General features: G+C 45.9%; 1 protein-coding gene across 5 annotated transcripts in view; it reads left to right on the top strand.

Moving 5' to 3' along the window:
* Positions 1 to 19,697, top strand: part of ARHGAP26 (Rho GTPase activating protein 26) — a 412,073-nt gene that overhangs the window by 5,161 nt on the left and 387,215 nt on the right. The window lies entirely within an intron of this gene.

Here is a 19,697-nt window from a genome sequence, read left to right as displayed (position 1 = left end):
GTTACAGAGAGAAGGCGAACAGAGGGAGGGCTTCCATCCATAGGTTTTCTGCCCAAATAGCTGCAATGAGCAGAGCTGAGCTAGTCTGAAGCTAGGAGCCTTCTATGTAGATATAGGGTCCCAAGGACTTGAGCTTTCCTAGGCCACAAGCAGGGAGCTGGATTAGAAGTGGAGCAGTATGTGTTGGAGGAATGCTGAAACCATAGGTAGAAGCTTAGCCTACTACTCCACATTGCTGGCCCCAGGAATAGAGTTCTGATTTCCCTACATTGGACAGAGAAAATTTGAATTGATAAGCTGTTCTCTTTCAAATTGGGGGTTTGAAGTAAAAGTGAGGCCCCAGAGACTGAACCAGGTTCCAGGACCTGGAGCAACTCAGAAATGCCTTTGTGTTACCAACCCCCAGCAGAAGGAAGTAGATTCCTTCAAGTGCACGGAACTTGGCTGGGTGCAGAGACCTGGAACACAGCCCCTTCTCTTGTGCTTTCAGTCTCGTTGGGGCAGGATGTGCAACACTGAGTAAAGCTGTCCACAGTGGCTGGCTTCCGACTGCCCAATACTTTTTTATTTTTCACAAATTCTGTGTTTACGTGTCTCATTTGGTCCATGCCTTTCACGAGACCTCTGGAAGATGAAGTGTCATTTTCAAGGCGGCCTCCGCAGTTAGTAATTCTGAGAACTCTGTCCTGAGCCATGTCTCCCAGGCAACCATGATGATTTTCAACAGAAGGAGGAGAAGGTGTAGCAAGAGCACCAGCCTTTCTCCTCCAGTGAGCAGCAAGCAAGGGCTGGGCCGTGTGCTGAGTGCACAGTCTCCCGAGAGTTTCTCGCTGGGCTCAGGATGCTACAATGGCTTGTTGTGTTTCAAGGTTGGGGGAACTTACCTAGTCACAGCAGTAGGAAGCAGTGCAGGCAAGGTTGAAAACTGTCAGTTAGCTGTAGGACCTGTTCTTGACCATCCTTCTTAAGTGCCTTCCACAGAGGTGCAGGCTCGAAGTGAAGGTGCAAATTCTTCAGAGATCTAGACCTTGGAAAGGCAGAGTGTGAAGCCAGTGCTAGGTTAAGTGAACGTATTGTCCCACTTGACTCTCAGACTCTGAGCCCTGAGTGTGAAGATTGCCTGATGTTTTGTGTTGTGCTCTGAAATTGTGTGGCTCTCTAGCATCATGGGTTTAAAGAACCAGTGTGGGCAGAATGGCACCTGAGGGTAGATAATGGGGCTTTAGTTTTTTTTTTGTATTTTTACAGGTTTTTTTTTTTTTTTAAGATTTATTCATTTTTATTGGAAAGCCGGATATACAGAGAGGAGGAGAGACAGAGAGGAAGATCTTCCATCCGATGATTCACTCCCCAAGTGAGCCGCAACGGCCGGTGCTGCGCCGATCTGAAGCCAGGAACCAGGAACCTCTTCGGGGTCTCCCACGCGGGTGCAGGGTCCCAAAGCTTTGGGCCGTCCTCGACTGCTTTCCCAGGCCACAAGTAGGGAGCTGGATGGGAAGTGGAGCTGCCGGGATAAGAACTGACGCCCATATGGGATCCCGGGGCATTCAAGGCGAGGACTTTAGCCACTAGGCCAAGCCGTGGACCCATTTTTACAAGTTTTTGATGATGTTTACATAGTTGATCAGGGTGGGACAGAACAAGGGTTAGGGAAAAGTGGGTGTGATCATTGTTTCCAAATATTCTGTTTCTTCTTCCTCTGTCTGTTGGAAGGTGGAACATAAAGGGAGAAGCCATACCCAGCCTCCCAACCACCCAAGCGGTTTCACTAGTTTTGAAATGTTGTCAGTCTTGTTGATCCAAGAGTGAGGAACCCCTTCCAATATCTGCTGTTTGACATAGTTGAATTTAAAGTCTCCATTCGCCCAAATATTTGCTGTCATTGTTTGGCTGGGGTAGTTGTCCAGTTTGTTCTGTTTTCCTTCCTCTGCTATGGTGCCAGATGTCCTCTGCAGGCTCCAGTGGGCTGCTGTAGCGTCTGGGCCTGCCATCCACTGCTCCATCTTTTCCATTGTGGAGGCCCAGCTCTGACACATGAACTCCACAGTCAGACCATTAATCCTGGATGTGACATGGGGTCTTAGTTTTGTAAAACAGAGGATCTTTGCCGGGAAAGTAGCACTGAGTGATGATCAGTGATTAATTTTTCACTGATAATAGAGCACTGATCAGGCTGGACTGGGGTTTATTTAAGGTAAATGAGCTGTAATCTTTGCCCATTAAAAGAATAGAAAACACAAAGAGTTGCATGTTTTGCATTTTAAACTTTGTAAGGATTTAGTATATGCTTTTTCTTACAGTGAGGTCAGCCCTCTCTGTGTTAAACCCCTCCCTGCTTTGTTTGGGGATAATTAGATTACTTACAGAATCCTGCTTGTGAAAGTGGATACTAAGTTAAGTAGCAAAAGGTTTTTGCCAGTTCCTTTGGTTTGCATCTTGCAAATAAAAGGAAAAAAAATAAAGACATTCCCTAACAAGTTGTAAAAGGTGGTAATTTGTAACACTGACATTTGGAGTGTTACTCATGCAAATACAAACAACAATAACTACATTTCAGCAAGATTTTGTAATTTTTATATAATACTGACTGATCAAAAAAAAAATCAAGGAGCTGGCCTTGGTGCAGGTGGGTAAGGTTCTGACCTGCAACGCTGGTATCCCATATGGTAGCAGTTCGTGTCCCAGCTGTTCTACTTCCTACTTAGCTCAGTGCTAATGACCCGGAAAAGCAGCAGCAGATGATCCAAGTGCTTGGGCCCTAGCTGCCTGCATGGGAAACCTGGATGAAGCTCCTGGTTTCTGTCTGGCCTAACATTGGCTGTTACTGTCATCTGAGGAGTGAAGCAGTATATGGAAGATCTCTCTCTTCTCTGTAATTCTGACTTTCAAAATAAATAAATTAATCCTTGAAAAAAAATCTTTCCAATTCATTCTTTTCTTGGTTGTACTTCATAAACTGCATTCGATCTATAGTTCTCAACCCAATGACTGTGAGTCAGGCCTCTTCACCCCCCTCTCCTCTTAAGAAATCACTAATAGACTGGCTTCTGCAAGCAGTTTTGAGTTTCTAGGAAAACTGAGTGGAGAGTATAAAAAGTTGCTAAGTGCTCCTCATATGCCTTCCAGTTTCCTTCCGTTGTTCACACCATGCATGGGATTGGTACATTTCTTCCAGATGACAAAGTATTGATATTGATATTGTTAACTGAAGCCCACAGATTTTGTGAAGGGTTCTACCTGTGGAATATATCCTGTGGGTTGTGGCAAATGTACTGTGACACACATCTGCACTTGTGGTGGCGTACAAAACAGTTTCCTTCCCTCGGCCTTCTGCCCCCTGCCCCCTGCCCCCTGCCCCTGGCTGGCACTGTCTGAGACTTTTGTCTTTGTAGTTGTATTTTTTTCCCTGCAATATCATGTAGTTGGAATTAAACAGTATGTACCTCCAGACAGGTTTCCTTGCTTCAAAGCTCATTTCTTTTTATCGCTGAGTTAATATTGCAGTGTCTGGATGTGCCACCGTTTAGCCATCCATTTATTTATGGAAGGACACTGCTTGCTTCCAAGTTTTGGCAATTTGGAATAAAGCTGATAGAGACATTTGCATGTAGGTTTGTGTGTGGACTTGTTTTCAGCTTGTTCGGTTGAATACCAGGGAGTGTAATGCCTGGGTCCTGTGTAAGAGCATGTGTGGTTTTGCAAGAAACTGCCAAACTGTCTTCCAAAGTGGTTGCACTGTTTTATAAACCACTAGCAAAGAATGAGTGTTCCTCTTACCCCATCCGTATCCTCAGTAGCACTTGGCATCATCAATGTTATGGATCTTGGCCAACATAGATGTATAGTGATATTGCTAGTTATTAAAATTTTCAACACTTTGGACAGTGACATGGGTTGTTGAGCCTATTTTTGAATGTTTGCTGCTATTTGTTTTTTTTTTCCTTTTTGAGATATCTGCTTAAATATTTTGCCTATTTTAAAATTGTGTTCTCTCTGTTGAGTTTATAAAAACTTTGGTAATATACTTCTAACACAAAATTTGTCACAGAACCATTTTTAAGCCTACAACTGAAGACATTAAGCACACAGGATTGGTGACCGTTGCTACTTATTTTAGAGAACTTTTTCGTCTTCCGATACTAAAGCTCTTCTCCCACTAAAGAGTATTTTCCCTTCCTGCTCCTGGAACCCTCTCTTGCAGTCTTTGTCCCTGCCACTATTCCAGTTCCCTTCTCTGAGTTACGCAGTAGTCATTATTACCTGTCTTGTTTTACCTAGCATAGTGTTTTCAAGGTTCATGTATTAGTATGTACTAACTGGATGTTTTTGTAGGACTGAATATCTGATTGTTGAATTTTAATTTTAACAGCAATCATTAAGACTATATATTTTCTCCTTTACAGTCATAAAAATACTTCTTTTCCTGCCCTCAGAATGACCGTTAGCACCTGGAATTGACATATCAGTTTGTCATGGCTTGCTCTCATAACATAACATTGACATTTCTCCTTTCATAGTAGCTGTTTGCTTTTGATCAGCATATTTTGGAGGATTTTTTTCCCCCTCAAGTGCATTATTGCCTTGTAGTTTAATTGACATAGAGTCCACCTGCTGTGAGTGCACGGCTCTGGTTTGTGGTTCAGGAGTTAAGCTGGCCTCAGCTTGAGAATGTTTCTGTTCTCCACCCAGAAGGCCCACCTGTGCCCCTTGGCAGGTGCCCTTTGGCAGGTGCTCTGCATGCCTACCTTGAAGCTTCAGGCAGCCCCGATGTCTGTCTTTCCTGCCTGTAGTTGTGTCTGCTCTGGAAGTTGAAGCCAAATGGCTGGGGGCATGTGTGGTCTTTTGCACTTAACGGGCTGAGTGTGAGGCTCACTCATAGTACAGTGGGCACCTCTGATGTGTCCTTTTTCTTGCTGAGGTCAACTGTTTATCCAGTCACTAGCAGTTTGGTAGTTTGGGCTGTTAGTAGTTTTTGATAGCTGTGAGGTTGTTGTTAGGAGCAGTTGCTGATGTGTCTGTGTGGACATATGATCTCACTTTTTTTTTTGGTTTGAAATTAGTGTTTTTTTTTTTAATAGAATTTGTTGGAAATTAGTTTACAAAGTGAGGATGGCATTTTTTGTTTTATTATCCCATCATGCAGTTCTCAACTAGAATTGCTTAGCTGTTTCCTGTTTTAGCATAGCAAGCAACTTGCAGTTTTAAAAAATTTTTATTTTTGATAATGTTTACATAGTTGATCAGGGTGGGGAGGATCGCGGGTTAGGGGAAACTGGATGAGAGTATTGTTTCCAAATTTTCTCCCTCCTCTTCATATATCTGGGGGGAGTGGAGACACATGGGGAGAAGCCATACCCAGCCTTACCTCCACCCCAGTACTCGGGGATAGGGAATGGTCACCTGGTATCATCCCAGGGTCCTTGATGTGGAGCATAATCTGAGGTTTCTGCTCAAGTGATTTTGATACTTCTGAAATGGTGTCAGTCTCACCAATCCAAGGAAGAGGAAATCCTTCCAATGTCCATTGGCTGACATAATCTACCCAAGAGTCTCTTTTACCCAGGTATTTGCTGTTAATGCTTGGCTGGGATAATTGATCAGTTTGTTCTGCCTCCATCCACTGCTCCGTCTTTTTCACTGAGGAGACCCAGTTCTGACACACATACTCTATGGTCAGACCACCAGTCCTGGACATGAGCCCTCATGTCCCCACATGTCCCCCACCTGTGCGATCCCCAGACCCCCTGCAACCTCACACACCAAATCCCCACAAGCACACTTCCAGGTTGCCAGTGGGCTTTGCCCAACACCATTGGTGCCCTGGGCTGCCTGACCCAGGCCATGGCAGACCCCCCACCCCCATGGCTCACAGACCTGGCACCCCCACCCCATATCTTTAAGAAGAAAAAGTAGAATAGGCTAGGAACTGTGCTGGCACACTGGTATGGTTAATACAGATTTGGCATTAGGCAGGCCCAGAATACCCATCAGCTATTAGCTGCTTTTCTCCCGGCAGTGTAACACTTGCCTAAGTACAGTGCAGCTTAGGCCATTACCTACTGCTGGGAGACCTCACTTCTAATTTAATTTCCTACCTAGTAGTAGAGTCTCTGGATTGTATGGTAAACTTACACAAATAAATTTAGGTTTGTAAAAAATGTTTGATTAAAAATTTGTAACTGGAGAGGCAGAGGGTACACCTAGACACACCTAGACACACAGCTTGCATCAACCTATGAGGGGTCTGATTTTTCCATATCCTGGTCAGTACTGGCTCTTGTCTCTTTTTGGATTAAAACCTAGTCCCTCTTGGCGCGGTTTCAGTTTCATTTTATCAATGACTAATGATGCAGATCACCTTTTGGTGTGTTTACTGGCCACTGGTGTGTGCTCTTTGTTGAAATGTCTGTTCCAAGTGTTTCTTTTCCTTTGTCTCTGATTTTTTGATAAAGTACACAGTATTCAGAGTAGTTTCTCTGTGCTCTGGAGGACTTTTGAAGCTTCTGTTTGCTTCGGCATCAAATGTGTTATGCTGATGCGGTTCAAGACTTTAGGAGAGTCAAAACTGAGGTTCAAGACCTTACGAGAGTCAAAACCTCCTATGTGATTTGTATGACATTGAAATTGGGGTTTCTGCTCTGTTAAGGCCAGTGAGCACCCCTCTGCACAGATAATTGTGGGCTGGACTGCTAATTCTAGCTGCTATAAGCCAGTGATTCTAAACCAGTGAAGAACCTTTGCCACCAGTGAGCTGTTGGAGAAAACGGCTCCCTGAGGTCACTTTTGTTATTCTGTTAGAGCCATCACATTTCTAGGAAATGGGCCAAGGGAGGGATGGCAGTGTAAAGTAACTCTCTTCATAGTATTTGTCTAAATTTTAACTTCAGGTACACACGCGCGCACGTGCACCCACACACAGCCACCAGGGAAAACTTTTAGTCAAGGAATATGGAACACTTGTTGCATTCTTACCCTGTGCTCCAAAGCCCAAGATTTGTCAGAAGTTGTGAGGGAGGAGAGAGCATGGGGTCTTTGTGACCTTCAGCAAAAACAGGTATGGTTGGAGCAGAGTGGTGGCTGATGAATGGGGAGAGGGTCCAGGGTCCAAGTCACAGGGGTTTTGAGCTCTGGAGAGAACTTGGAGTTTCATCTGTGCAGTAGGCAGCTATGGGATGTTGTGACATCTTCCTGTTTGTGTTTTAGAAGATCCTGCAGGCAGCTGTGCGGAGGAGATGTAGTGGAACAAGGATATCACTTAGGAGGCTGGGGCCCCAGGAGAGGGCTGATAGATAATGGTCACAGTGCTGACATCAGCGATGGGGGCCAGGTGCTGGGTCTTTTGGACAGTTGAGGCAATAGAATTTGCTGCTCGTTTGGGTGTGGACTGTGAGAGAGAAAAGTCACAAATGATTTTAGCCTGAGCAATTATGTGAAAGATGGTACAGTTTCTTGAAATAGATCAAACCTAGAAGCAGAGGGAGACTAACTGAATGAATAGTCTAATCTTACAATGCAAAGACAAAAGAACACAGACAGTGCATGTATACATTCTCATAAAAAGGCCAAAGAGCACAGACGCATGCAGAATCAGGCATCTTCTACTTTAACAACTGTCAGTAGTTTGGGGTGTTGTTTGCTGGATTATTTTTCTGCAAATTTGTTTTATAAGTAGGACTACATTTTGTGTTTTTCTGATTTGCTTGTCCAGTGGATCTTAGAGATGGACACTGTGGACTTTAGCAGGCTCTCCTGTGTGGATGTACTGTAGCATATTGACCCATGTAAGTTAGAGGATGTGTGCATCACATTGGTTGTCTACTCTTAGAAACTTTTGGATTTCTGTACGTGGAATTGGTGTGAATCTGTAGCTTTTACGACCACTTTGATGTCTGTTGTTTAGGTCCTTTGCATCCCTGTGGTTAGCAGATAATTGTGCTTTGTTGAGGGTGTTTGATGAGGTTTCTAAAGCTTAACCTTGAGGGCTCCTAAGCAGGCTCTTCTTCTAGGCCCTGACACTGATTCTGAAAGAACTGGAGTGGAAGACTATCTGGTGGTGTAGGGTGGGGTGAGGAGGAGATAAGAGAAATACACACCCTCACACATGCAGGGTGGAAGGGAGTGAGTACACATGTGGAGGGAGGAAGGGAAGGAGGATGTGTGTGAAAAGATTGCAATAATTGGATGTGTCCTAATTAGCATTGAGAAACTATATGATATCCTTTCTGAACTGAGGTTCTTCCAGGTTAAAAAATGGGAGATGAAATGAGACGTGGTCCATATCTGTAGTTTCTTCCAAACTCAGATTCCAAGGACCAAGAAAGGAAATCATGTCTGGTAGGGTGAGAACAACAGTGCTAGTGGCTAGAGGAATTTTTACAAATCAGAGTCACTGGGGCTTCCGTGTAAACCCAGCGTGGAGAAAGAGAGGAAACAGTAAGGAAACCAGCTTGGCAGTGCTGGCCAGAAGCTGTCACGGCATGTTTATGTCTGGCTCGTTTCACCTTGGGTGGAAGACAGAGCAGGCTGGCTGGGGTATGCTGGGGGCCTGGGCAGTTGCTGGCTATATTTAGAAAGAGGAGATTCCTGGGGTTGAGCTGGGGCAGGGGGCATGGATGTTTTCCTTGCCAGATGGACAGAGGGTTAAGGGGTTTGGGAATTGACCCAAACCTTGTCAACTAGGTGGCCTCTCTGGGCCAAGGCAGTAGCTGTGCACTCAGTCCTGCTGCTGCCACAGGAGATAAGCCAAAGTAAACCCTGTGCTGTGAGGTTCGTAAAGGCACTGCCGATAGGCTTCAAAACCCGAGTGTTCTCTCTGTCAGGTCTGCTTTGAAGTTACTGCAGGCCACTCCGAACACTTGTATGAACAAACTGCTCCTGTGAGACTTTAAACAGGTTTCTAGGCGCATTGTACCGAACTTTGGCCTTTGTGTGCCAAGTAGCCTGTGGAGCAGCCTAACCAAAACCTTGACACTTGCCTCTCTGCTTAGCTTGATACTTGTGGCTAGGTGTAAACAGTGAGTGTCAAACAAGTAAAACTAAAAAGACACACTTCACTTTAATTCATACTTTTGTTTCTTTTGAGAAAGCTTATCTAGATGGGTCTTACCTGTGCATGGTACGCAATCCCAAAGAAATGCGGAGGAATGTGGATGTCCCCGCAGTCGGCTCTGCCTTTCTCTTGATCCTCGGTTCTCCTACATACAACATTTTACCGGTTTCTTGAGAATTTTTCAAATACAATTTATGCCTGTGTCAGCAGGCATATATTCAATATTTATAAGATGGGTAGCACTATGCATGGCTTCCATTCTTATTAAATAAGTTTTAAAAATATTTATTTATTTGAGAGGCAAAGTGATAGGGAGAGACAGAGATCCCTCCATTCTCTGGCTCATTCCTCCCAGCCAAAGCTGGGAGCCTGTATTCCTATCTGCAACTCCTGCAAGCTACAGAGGCCTAAACACGTAGGCCATCTTCTGCTACATAAGCAGGGAACTGGATTGTAAGCAGAGTAGCCAGGGCACAAACTGGCATTTATGTGGGATGTTGGTGTCAGGCAAAGGCTTAATGTGCTGCGTCGCAGTGCTGGCTCCAGCTTGTTTTAGTCGGCAGTTCTGGAGTGGTTGAGAGGAATTGAGAGGAGACTTTTGAAAACAGTGCAAATGATGTCATGTTTGTTTTGTGTATCACACACACCAAAAAAAATGTAGCATTCAGCTCTTCTGTGCCAAGCACCCATCTTGCCTGGAAGATGCTGTGAATTCTAATCTTTAATAAAACATGGGTAGAATAGAAATCTGTGTGTATTTAAAATGTCACTCTGTGTGAGTGCCTTTTGAGCTAAATCACTGTTTGCCTTGCATTGTAGTCTGTTGTATGAATAGAACAGAGTTAATTTAGCCATTCCTTTCCTAGGAGACATTCAGGTTGTTCCCAGCCCTTCTCCTGTGCTGAGCATGCCGGTGTCCTTGGCTTGGGACACATGAGTGAGCAGATCTGTCAGATGAACTCCTAGGCAAGAAAGTGCTTGGCTAAAGGGAATCCACATTTTTCATTTACATAAATATTTCATGGAATGTTTCTGAAAAGCTGTGAGTGAAGTAAATTTTATAAATCATGATTTCAGAGTAGGAAAGAAATTCCAGAATTGTCTCAGGAATAAAACAATACTTAGATCTCCCCCATTTCCTTCTCCCTCTTTGTATGTGCTATTAATCTGGGTTTCAGCAGCCATAGCACAAACCATGTTAGCATGTAAGACCCCTTGGGGGCATGAGTGCGTCAGGAGTGATGTGATAGTGCCCTGGGTTGTTGCCTTTGTGCAGTTATGCAGAACACAGGAGAGCTGGCAGGTGTTGGAGGAGGACATGCTGCTGCCACAGGCAGCCACACCCAGCAGCGATCCTGCCTCTGGCCAGTGGGCACGCCTCGTCAGTCATGGGCGCTTCTCTGTAGGCACTGACACTGCTGGGTATGGTGGCAGGGTGGGTGTTTGGTCTGACTTCTCCTACAGGATCTGGCACTGATGAAGGGCGGGGACATGTCACATTCCTGTGACCTGCATTCCAGTGCCTGTGAGGATGGTGTTGGTGTTGGGGGTTTCTGTGATGGAGTGAGCCGAGCCCCTTTCTCCCAGGTGCTCCATGTGTTGGGAGGAGGTATGAGACAGAGGCATTGTGGAGCTGAATGTGATGGCTGCTGGCAATTGCAGAGTCTCATGGGAAGGGGCAGACAAGCCAGCAGAAGGTGGGTAAAGGCATGTCAAACTAATGAGGCAGTGTTCCTGAAGATGAGGTGTAAAGGCCACCTTTAGTTCTTGCTCCACCACACTCCATGTGTTTGCTTTGAGAAGGGCTACATATGTTTATCCCCAAACGCACATTCTAATAGTGTTCAGAAATCTCAGTTTGATGCAGTTAGTAATATAATGTTCTTGTAAAAACAGCTTGAAATAATCATGAAGTTAAAGAGTACCACTATATTACTTAAAATAATCCTGTATCTTATCAGTGATATGACATTTGCTTTCTGTTTAAAGTGTCCCAGGGCAGGAATGTGCAAGAGAATGGCCACTGTCCATTCAGCCTTGTGCCGAGGAGGAAGGGCGGGGCAGGATGCACTTTCCAGACCAGGGCACAGTGTCCCGGGTAGAGGACTGTGTGCCAGGGAGCGTAGAGTGTGTATGGCAGCAGGTACACTTTTCACTGAATAGTCAGACACTGCTAAGTTAGAGTAGTATACAGGCTTCCATGGCATTTTCCGGAGGGCAAGTATTGCTGAGGACAAGGAGAATACAAAGTTGACCCCATTTAATGACAGCAAGGGGTTGTGGTTGAGGCAGAGGCTGGGGGTCAGAGTGTCTCCAGGGTTTCTTGTTTGGTCTTGGGGGATGGTTGAACTGCATTCCACAGGGGAAAAAAGGTGGTTTGTGTTGGGGTTACAGATTTCAGTAAGCTTTGCTCTTGTCAGGTTATTCCTGCAGGGCATGCAGATGGAAATATCCACAGGCAAGGGGAGCCCAGGTCTGGAGCTCTGGAGAGGTGGGAGCCACAGGTGGAGGTTTGGGTACCTTCAGGTGGTACCTGAGGCTCTGAGAATGATCTGACCCCATAAAGATGAGATGAAACAGTGGGTCCTAGCCTTAGCTGTCCGGGGGAGTCAGTTGAGGAGTCTGGCCACTACTTTCAGATTACTTTCACTTTGAAAGGTAGAGAGAGGGAGGGAAGAGAGATAAAGAGAGAGCATGAGCAAAATCTGAAAGAGAGAAAGAGAGAGAGGGAGAGAGAATTAGCGTGCTATCTCCTTTTCATTGTACCACTCTCCAAATAACAGCTGGGACTGGGCCAGGCTGAAGCCAGGAGTCAGACACTGTGGTTGGAATTCACCACGTGTGTGGTGGGAGCTCAAATGCGTATGCCACCACTTGCTGCTTCTTGATGTACATTTGCAAGAAGCTGGAGTCAGGAGCCAGAGGCAGGTGCTCAGTCCAGGCACTCTGGAATGGTGTGTGGGCATCCCAAACAGCTCTAGTTCTTCTGTCATCTGCTAAAGGATCTGGTGTACTTTGGGTTGCAGCCTAGCGTTGGGAAATTCAAACCTCCCTAGGTGACTCCAGTGTGTAAAAAAGGTGCCAGCCACTGGCATTGAGAAAATGAAAGGAAGGACCAAACCCTGAAGAATGTCAGTAGTGTAGACAGGGAGATCAGGTTGGAGAAGATTTGTAGCAGTGATGAAGGAGCCATGCTGGCCAGTTTGAATGGGAACTTTCCCCCGGACTTTTGGGATTGACCTCTGGAAGTAAACCTGCAGAAAGTATTGTGAGTGTAAGGGTGGATAGTGCATGCCTTCTTTACAATGTTACAGTGAGGAACACATGAGATGGTTGTAGGTATCACATTTGGCAGTGTAAACTGGCACGTGGTAAGTCACTACTAGATTGCCCTTGTTATAAGAAAATGGCTCTTTTAATTAATTTATGTATTTTAAGATTTTTTTTTACTGGAAAGTGAGATTTACAGAGAGAAGGAGAGACAGAAAGATCTTCCATCTGCTAGTTCACTCCCCGAATGATTGCAATTGCTGGAGCTGAGCTGATGTGAAGCCAGGAGCCAGGAACTTCTTCCACGTCTCCCACACAGATGCAGGGTCCCAAGACTTTGGGCCATCCTCGACTGCTTTCCCAGGCTACAAGGAAGGGGCTGGATGGGAAGTGGAGCAGCTGGGACATGAACCAGTGCCCATATGGGATCCCAGGTGTGCAGGGTGGAGATTTAGTCACTAGGCCACTTGTGCTGGGTCCGAAAATGGCTCTTTTAAAACATTAATTTGTTTGAGAGGCAAAGTAAGAGTGAGAGAGCTTGCATTTGCTAGTTCACTGCTTAAGTGGTGATGGCAGCCAGATCTGGGCCAGGATGAAGCCAGGAACTCCATCGTAATCTCCTGTCTGGGCCATCTTCTGCTGCCTTCACAGGTGTACTGGTAGGAAGTTGGTCAGAAGTAGAGTTACTGGGACTGGATCTGACAGTTGAACGTGGCATGCCATGCCACAAGCAGTAGTTTTGCCTGCTTGGCCATGATGCCAGCCCTGTTAATGCTTCTTACAAGTGATTGTGCGAATTCGTCTAACTGTGGGTTCCCAGGCTGCACTACCATGAGCTTCGGGGCAGGCCTGGAGATTTCCTACAGGCTGCTCTCTAGGTGACGTATGTGGAGGCCATGTTAAATCTGAATAGACCTGAGGAGGTTGTGTGTGATCCTAGTCCTCCAGCCTTGGCACCTTCTTAGATGTGCACAGCTGTGCTGTCTCTCCTCCGGTGGTGGCAGGGCTTGCACCACTGCAGGTCTGGGAGGGGTGGCGCATGTTTCAGAAGTGTAAAGTTGTATTGACTTCAGAATACCTCTGCTAGTGAGGCTTTAAGCCTGGGATTTGGTTGCTGCATGAGCTGGACCCGGGAGCTGGGCCCCTACTTTGGCACTGTACTCCAGTGGAGGAGGGGTACCCCTGAAAGAAACCCCAGGCTCTTGGGCCCCGACAGGACAAATGTTTTTGTACAGTGAGCCTTGGGGACTCATGTCCAGGTTAAAGTCATTTGAGGTCAGAACCTGTAATTATGTTGCCCTTTCCCCCCACCCCCCTTTTTGTCCTTGAAAGCATTCAGGAAACAGAATGAGCAGGCTGGGCTCTTGCACAGCTCTGTGTCCGGGGAGAGAGATTGGCTGGTGGCTCTGGAGCGGGAGGGGCTCTTGACACTCAGAGCTGGGCTCCCCTTCCTGCGAGGGAGGTGCTGTTGGGCTCTGGCACTGCTGCTCCCTAATGAGGGTGATACAAAGTCTGCCCTGGGAGGTGCACCCAGCCGCACAACCTCTGTCTTGGACAGTCTGGCTTTGTAGGAGCCGGAGGCCAGGGCAGGCCCTGGGGATGGACGCCTTGGCATCTGCCGGCCTCAGCTCCCAGGCTCTCCTGGTGCATCTGCATCTGCTGGCCAGGCCTTATCGCCGGTTCCTGGCCCTCTGACCAGAGCCACCCTTAGCACTCGTGCAAGGTCAGCTAGCGACCGAGTGGTTCTGTCTCTGGAAAGAAGTGCTGCTTCCTCTTCACACAGCCTGCTTGTGCTTGTAATCAGGTCCTCAGCAGGGAAGCACTGCTTCATTGCAAAGGAAATTGGAGTGGAACTGATAGCTGTTGGCCCTGGTGTCTTTTGGGATGTGACTTTGGCTGGCTTCTTCCCTCCCCCAATTCTGCTGGCCAGCATGACTTCATACCGTCACAGCACAACAGGACTTGGGGTGTTGTGTTGTGCTTGAAGCAGCACAGAATTCATGCAGGAAAATGATCACGAGAAGCAGCTAACTTAAAGTTCTTGTTTTCATAAATCGGGAGTTTGAATGCTCGAGTCTCTTTAAGAAAGAAGATTAAAGTTGTGTAGTTTTTGATGATTGTCTTAAATGAGACATTTGTGAGATGTCAAACTGGAGAAGGATGACTCATATTTTTCATGTGCCACCTCATCAGTCATATGGGACAGTGTGGGTGTAGGTGACAGTGGGCAGAGACTTTGGAGACCCCCTCCATAGAGTGCATGTATATGTTTTTTTTTAAATTATTATTTATTATTTTTAATTCATTAATTACATTGTATTATGTGACACAGTTTCATAGGTACTTGGGTTCTCCCCACCCCTCCCCAAACCCTCCCACCATGGTGGATTCCTCCACCTTGTTGCATAACCACAGCTCAAGTTCAGTTGAGATTCTCCCATTGCAAGCATATACCAAACATAGAGTCCAGCATCTTATTGTCCAGTCAAGTTCAACGGCTTCTTAGGTATACCCTCTCTGGTCTTCAGACAGAGCCAGCAGAGTATCATCCCAGACAATTGAAAGCTCCAACATACCATCAGCAAAAATTTACATCATTATGGAATTAATTGACATAGTAATGAGTAACCAATATGGTAAAAGTAAATGCGAGTTCCTAGCCACCTTCTGTGACCACCTCACTTACATTTCAATTTTAGTTTATACACAACATATAACATTCATAACATAACATGTTATACATAACATCATATCATCTTAAATTAAGGCAAACATGTGTTATCTTGTGAGACATAGTCACATGCCACGCATTTCACTCATTTATAGTTTACGACTTTTAGTGTATTCACAGAATTTTGTATCCTTTTCCACAATTAATTGTGGAAGATTTTTGCCATCTCTTAAATCTTTTGCTCAGACTCCTTCGCTGTTGCCCGCAGTCCCTCCCACCCCTATCCATGCAAACCTTGGCAGTCTCTTCCTTCCCAGAGCAGCGCTCGGCTGTCTGCTATGTCCCTTGATCATGTGAAGCCACATGTCCTTTTCCCTTGTGGCATTCATACAGTTGGCAGCTGCTTGGAATGCTTGCACTCTGACCGCCAGCAGGTTTGGTTGTGGCACTGTGTGTGTCCTTTGCCCTCCAGATATGCCGGCTCCACAGCGCTCTTTCACACTCGTGCTGCAGTGCCCACAGTCTCTGCATGAACCATTCTTTGTTTTGTCTTTCTCCCTGGGTGCTGATCTTGCTTAAGAGAGTAATTTCCTGGTTGACAGTGCACAGGAAGAGTCAAGGTGCACTAGGCGGCAGCATCAGTTTCAGCAAGGGAGGAATTTTTGTTGCTGATGAGGAGCAGGTGTCCAGTGATAATATGATGGAGGTGGTTGTGTTTGGAGGATTTTGACTTTTACATATTTCAGGAAGTATTGGTAAGGAGGTGGATTTTTTCATGTACTGAAATAGTAGTGGTTTAGTGGTGTCAGGGCTTAACACAAAAGCCTTTCTTTCTCACCAAGTACTCTGCATTCTTGAAACCACAGTCCAAATGCAGAGAACATGTTCTTTGCCATCTATCTGCTTGCTTTTCCTTGTCTTCTTCTTTGCCTTCTCTTGTTCTTTAACCATGTTTGCCTTTTCTTCATCCCTACCCCACCTTGCCACGGGGTCCAAGTGGTAACCCTGATGCCTTGATTCTGAGGAAAATGCAGTGCTGGTCAATAGGAATGACCTAAACAGGTTTCCAGAGTTCTGTGATTCTAGCTCAAAAGGCTCCCAGATTTGAGGATACTCTAAATGGGAAGATCTAGGAGGAGGAAGTCTGGGCTAAGAGGAGCCCCATCTTGGTACACAGCATTGGCTCAGGCCCTCTCTGCTATCACGCCCTACTCAGAACCAGAGTGGGTACAAAGCACCAGGCTATGGCTGGCTGCTGCTATGGGGACTGTCTTGAGGCTTATTTTCTGCTTTTCTAATGAGACCACCTGCTGGAATCTCCCATTTTTATCACAGGGGCTGGGGGAAAGCTATTAAATGATTTTTAACCAAGTAGGTCAATAATTTCTATTAGAGGAGAAATCTGGGGACCTGGAAGGAGAACATGTTATTTGGGTTAGTTGAACAGTTCCAGTTATAATTCTGTATTTATAACGTCAATTAGGGACCTAGAAACTTCTTTGGGATAGGTCAGGAAACTGGGTGTGAGATCTGAGACAACACAGTCCTGCATTTGTGCCAGGAGTCACAGTTTGGGCTTCTGTAAGTGAGGCCTGAGTAAGACAGGTGGCTGATTCCCTCAGCCACCAGCCCCATGGCTCACGAAGCCTGCAGCCATAGCAGGCTGCCCCCGCTGCTTCCTTCTGAGGTATCTGCCCGTCCCCATCTTTCTCTTCATGCAGGTTAGTCATGGAAAAGAAAAATCCATATCTAGAAACTCGTACTTTTTTTTCCCCCGACTATTCAAGCACTACGCTTTCATTAGAGAAAACTTAGAAATTCCAGATAAAAGGGCCCGGCGGTGTGGCCTAGCGGCTAAAGTCCTCGCCTTGAACACGCCTGGATCCCATATGGGTGCCGGTTCTAATTCCAGCAGCTCCACTTCCCATCCAGCTCCCTGCTTGTGGCCTGGGAAAGCAGCAGAGAATGGCCCAAAGCCTTGGGATCCTGCACCCGTGTGGGAGACCCGAAAGAGGTTCCTGGTTCCTGGCTTTGGATCAGCACAGCACTGGTCGTTGTGATCACTTGGGGAGTGAACCATCGGACAGAAGATCTTCCTCTCTCTCTCCTCTCTGTATATCTAACTTTGTAATAAAAATAAACCTTTAAAAAAGAAAAAGAAATTCCAGATAAAAAAGAGAAGACAATACAAGTTTCATTTGGCGATACTCATTTTGGTTTTGTAACTGTTTTTACTCATAGCTCATGGTCATTTTCCCATATCATTAACTGCTCAGTAAGATGGTTTTTAGTAGTCAAGGGAGACACCAGGTATGCATTCAGGACTTATTGAACTAATGCCCTATGTTTAGACAAGTTGTCTCTTTGTGCTTCATGATTTTAACCAATCCATAAATATGCCATCATTGTTTCCTTATGGTAAATGTACACAGGCTGCTCTTGCGTTTCTGTCCCCATTTTTTGGGAAGATTTATTTTATTTTTATTGCAAAGCTAGATATACAGAAAGGAGGAGAGACAGAGTGAAAGATCTCTGTCTCATGATTCATTCCCCAAGTGACCATAACAGCTGGAGCTGCGTTGGTCCACAGCCAGGAGCCAGGAGCTTCATCCATTCTCCTGCGCGGGTGCAGGATCCCAAGGCTTTGGGCCGTCCTCAACTGCTCTCCCAGGTCACAAGCAGGGAGCTGGATGGGAAGGGGAGCTGCCGGGATTAGAACCAGTGCCCACATGGGATCCAGGTGTGTTCAAGGCAAGGACTTTAGCTGCTAGGCCACCACACTGGGCCCTCTGTCCCCATTTTCAAAATCTACCTCTCATGTCTTGGCTTGCTGTCTGTTGGCCTGCTCTCCTTTCCCTGTATCTCTCTGCCTGTCTACATCTATTTATCTATATCACTAATTGAGCAGACCCTAGGGACCAAGAGAACGTATTTTTCCTGAGTTTCACTGAAAGAAGAGTACTTTGTGTTGAAGGCATGATGTTAAAATTATTTGAAGCGTGATAATAGTAATGCTACCACTGCTTAAGTCTTCCCTGTGCACCAGGTTTTTTCTTTTTTTAAGAAGTGTTTTGCCAAAGTTAGTTCCTTGAGCCTTGAAAATCTTAGGAGGTATGTGTTACAGTCCCCAGTTGTAGGTTAGAAAACCAAGACATTGAGAAGTAATTCATATTGCCAGAAAGAGTTAGAATCGGGCTTTGAACCTTGGTCTGGTGCCCGCCCATTGGTTCTTAACCTGTGTAATAGTGCTGACTCTACAGTCTTAGCCTAGCCCCTTCAAATCTTCTGTTTCCTCGTTTGTAAAATGGGTGCTATAGTACTTACTTGGGAGCATTGGAAGGATCTCATGAGGTACTCTGCCCAAAGTACGTGGCAAACAGTTGCAGCAGCTGTTGCTTATCAAATGTATAATTACTTCCGCCTTTGCAAGATAATAATGATATAGAAGTTAAAGAGATTGTCTTTGTGCTCTCTCTGTCTTCATCTGAGTCACTGGTTTCCTCATTGGAGATGAATTCTTGTTTTAGGAATTACCTCCAGGAATTAGTCTGGACCTTGAATTCTAGCTAGTAGGATTCTGTTGAACTTAATCCAAACATCCTGGTTTTTAGTATACTGCATCATGAGATATTATAGTCTCTTTAGGACTGACAGGGATGGTGACTTTCAAAAATCATGGTAAAAAAGCAAGGTGTCCTCCCATCTCCACCTTGTCTCACTGCTGAGGGGTGGACACCACCAGCTTCTTGAGCAGTTGATGGCCTCTCACGCAGATTCTTCCCTGAGGCTAGCACAAGAGCCTTGCAGCGCTTGCGCACAGTTGCCTTGATGCAACTGTTGACATTATGGAGAGAATAGTGGCTTCCATCCCCAACCCTGATAAGTTTTGTTGCCCCCTACACTACCCTTCTTTCCCACACACGCACACATTCCTCTTTGCTAGCTTGATCACCTGACCAGCCCCGAGGAGAACAATAGCACAAGGCATTCTGAGTATGTGTCTAGGCTGGCTTATTAGGGGATCCAGAATGAGGGAGCTCCTCTTTCTTTCTTTATTAAAAAAAATTATTTATTTGATAGTCACATAGAGAGCACAAGAGTGAGTTAGTGTGCTCCCATATGCTGGTTTACTCATAATGACCAGTCACAACACTGACTCCAGCGGGTCAGGCTGAACTTCGCTGGGCCTCCTACATTAGCGTTGGGAACCCAGTTCCTTCAGCTGTCACTCCTGTCTTGCAGTGTATACACTAGCAGGAAGCTGCAGTGAGGAGTGGAGTGGGTTGTTAAACCTATGCACTCTGTTGTGGGACATAGATATTTTAACCATCAAGCTAACTGCCTCCTCCCAAATTTAACTCTGTTATGACTTAGGTTGCCTTGCTTGATCAGACTTCTGCTCGCTTTGCCAGCTGCCTCTCTACCCACTCCTCTTTGCCCTTACAGTGCCTGAGCTTCTCTGCTCTCAGATTCCTCTAACACTTGCTTGCCTTCCAGCCGCGTGACCTTTCCCACTGCTACCCTTTGGGATGCCCTTGCTCCATTGGCACACAGTTGACGTCGTCTCCAGGTGTCAGCCAGAGGTCCTCTCTGAGGACCTCCCTGACCACCTGAGCTAGTGTTTAAGTGTCTGTCCCTCTCTTGTCCCCTTAATCTTGCCTGCTGTTCTGTAGTCCTTATGGTGTCTCACTCTCCTGACTCCCCAGT

The sequence above is a fragment of the Ochotona princeps genome, chromosome 19 (assembly GCF_030435755.1).
Source record: "Ochotona princeps isolate mOchPri1 chromosome 19, mOchPri1.hap1, whole genome shotgun sequence".
Classification (NCBI taxonomy): domain Eukaryota; kingdom Metazoa; phylum Chordata; class Mammalia; order Lagomorpha; family Ochotonidae; genus Ochotona; species Ochotona princeps.
This window is presented reverse-complemented; position numbering and strand designations above follow the sequence as displayed.